The sequence below is a fragment of the Arachis duranensis genome, chromosome 6, assembly GCF_000817695.3.
Source record: "Arachis duranensis cultivar V14167 chromosome 6, aradu.V14167.gnm2.J7QH, whole genome shotgun sequence".
Classification (NCBI taxonomy): Eukaryota; Viridiplantae; Streptophyta; class Magnoliopsida; order Fabales; family Fabaceae; genus Arachis; species Arachis duranensis.
The window spans coordinates 51849259-51851957 of NC_029777.3; the positions used below are offsets into that span (position 1 = coordinate 51849259).

A 2699-nucleotide genomic window follows, 5' to 3' on the forward strand; every position below is an offset into this window, starting at 1 on the left:
TAGTTGCGTTGGAAAGCTAATGTTCGGGGCTTCGATTTGATATATAATTTGCCATAGTTGCCTCGACGCCAGGCGACGCGAACGCGTGGGTCACGCGGACGCGTGACCTAGCCAACAACCAATTCGCGCGGTCGCGTGGACGACGCGGCCGCGTCACTTTTTCGCGATCTGTACGGACCAGAAAGCACTGGAAGTGATTTCTGGGCTATTTCTGACCCAGTTTTCGGCCCAGAGAACACAGATTAGAGGCTATAAAGTGGGGGAATGCATGTATTCATAATCAAGCACTCATAATTCACTTTTTACAGTTTTAGATGTAGTTTTTAGTGAGAGAGGTTCTCTCCTCTCTCTCTTAGGATTCGGATTTAGGACTTCTTTTAGTTTTAAGAGTGACTCACAATCCCAGGTTCTTTATTATTATTTATCCCAATTTAATTTATAAACTTTTCCATGTTAAGATTTGAATATTTTATTTAATGATATTTGAAGCATTTCAGTTTATGATTGTTCCTTTTTATTATTCCCAATTTGAGGATATTGTTATTCTAGTAGATTTAGTTTTTCCCCTTTGGCCTTGGATAAATAATTGGTGACTCTTGAGTTATCAAACTCATTGTTAGTTGAGAATTGGAATTAATTCATCCACTTAACTTACCTTCATAGTTAGAGGTTAACAAAGTGGGAGAAGAATCTAATTCTCATCACAATTGATAAGGATAACTGGGATAGGACCTCCAGTTCCCATACCTTGCCAAGAGTTTATTTTATAGTTATTTATTTATTTTTCTTATTATTTTTTGTACAACATACTGCCCAACTAACCTTTTACCTTGATCCAAAAAAACCCCAAACACACTTTTTCATAACCAATAATAAGAACATACCTCCCTGCAATTCCTTGAAAAGACCCGAGGTTTAAATACTCGGTTAACAATTTTTAAAGGAGTTTGTTACTTGTGACAACCAAAACGTTTGTATGAAAGGACTTTTGAAGGTTTAGAAACTATACTTGCAACGAGGATTATCCGCAATTTTCTAGACCACGCAAAAGTTCTCTCATCATACAGGGTATTAAGAATTTGCCAAGATCTTGTCTCTTTTGAGGTAAAGTTTGCTGAACCCATGTATTTAGTTCACTGATGAGCAAGGGAGGTTCATCTTCCCAAGTCTCATTACCAAATAAATTGGCATTCAGTTTCATGATAGCTCCTAAATATTGAGCAACTTGCTCTCCAGTTACATCTTCACCCTCTTCAGAGGAAGAATAGTCTTCAGAGCTCATGAATGGCAGAAGGAGGTTTAATGGGATCTCTATGGTCTCTATATGAGCCTCAGATTTTCTTGGGTCCTCAATAGGGAACTCCTTCTTGCTTGAGAGACGTCCCATGAGGTATTCCTCATTGGGATTCACGTCCTCTCCTTCCTCTCTAGGTTCGGCCATGTTGATTATATCAATAGCCTTGCACTCTCTTTTTGGATTCTCTTCAGTATTGCTTGGGAGAGTACTAGGAGGAGTTTCAGTGATTTTCTTACTCAGCTGGCCCACTTGTGCCTCCAGATTTCTGATGGAGGACCTTGTTTCATTCATGAAACTTAAAGTGGCCTTAGACAGATCAGAGACTAAATTTGCTAAGTTAGAGGTGCTTTGTTCAGAATTCTCTGTCTGTTGCTGAGAAGATAATGGATAAGGCTTGATATTGCTGAGCCTATTTCTTCCACCATTATTAAAGCCTTGTTGAGGCTTTTGTTGATCCTTCCATGAGAAATTTGGATGATTTCTCCATGATGAATTATAGGTGTTTCCATAAGGTTCGCCCATATAATTTACCTCTGCCATTACAGGGTTCTCAGGATCATAAGCTTCTTCTTCAGAAGATGCCTCTTTAGTACTGTTGGATGCATTTTGCCATCCATTCAGACTTTGAGAAATTATGTTGACTTGCTGAGTCAACATTTTGTTCTGAGCCAGAATGGAATTTAGAGCATCAATTTCAAGAACTCCATTCCTTTGAGGCGTCCCATTATTCACGGAATTCTTCTCAGACGTGTACATAAACTGGTTATTTGCAACCATGTCAATAAGTTCTTGAGCCTCTGCAGACATTTTCTTTAGGTGAATGGATCCACCTGCAGAATGGTCCAGTGACATCTTAGAGAACTCAGATAGACCATAATAGAATATATCTATCATGGTCCATTTTGAAAACATGTTAGAAGGACATCTTTTGGTCATCTGTTTGTATCTCTCCCAAGCTTCATAGAGGGATTCACCATCTTTTTGTTTGAAGGTCTGAACATCCACTCTAAGCTTGCTCAGCTTTTGAGGAGGAAAGAATTTAGCCAAGAAGGTCGTGACCAGCTTATCCCAGGAGTCCAGGCTATCTTTAGGTTGAGAGTCCAACCATGCTCTAGCTCTGTCTCTTACAGCAAAAGGGAAAAGTATGAGCCTGTAGACTTCAGGATCTACTCCATTAGTCTTAACAGTCTCACAGATTTGCAAGAACTTAGTTAAGAACTGGTAGGGATCTTCTGATGGAAGTCCATGAAACTTGCAGTTCTGTTGCATTAGAGCAACTAATTGAGGTTTCAACTCAAAATTGTTTGCTCCAATGGCAGGAATTGAGATGCTTCTTCCATCAAACTTGGAAGTAGGTGCAGTATAATCACCAAGCATCCTTCTTGCATTATTGTTGTTGGGT

The 2699-nt window shown here is 39.4% G+C and overlaps 1 non-coding gene across 1 annotated transcript; it reads left to right on the plus strand.

Moving 5' to 3' along the window:
• The first annotated feature begins 2207 nt into the window (after positions 1–2207).
• Positions 2208–2311, plus strand: LOC127740237 (small nucleolar RNA R71). The gene has a single exon (XR_008000918.1). It is a non-coding gene; the product is annotated as a small nucleolar RNA R71 (small nucleolar RNA).
• The last annotated feature ends 388 nt before the right edge of the window (positions 2312–2699 follow it).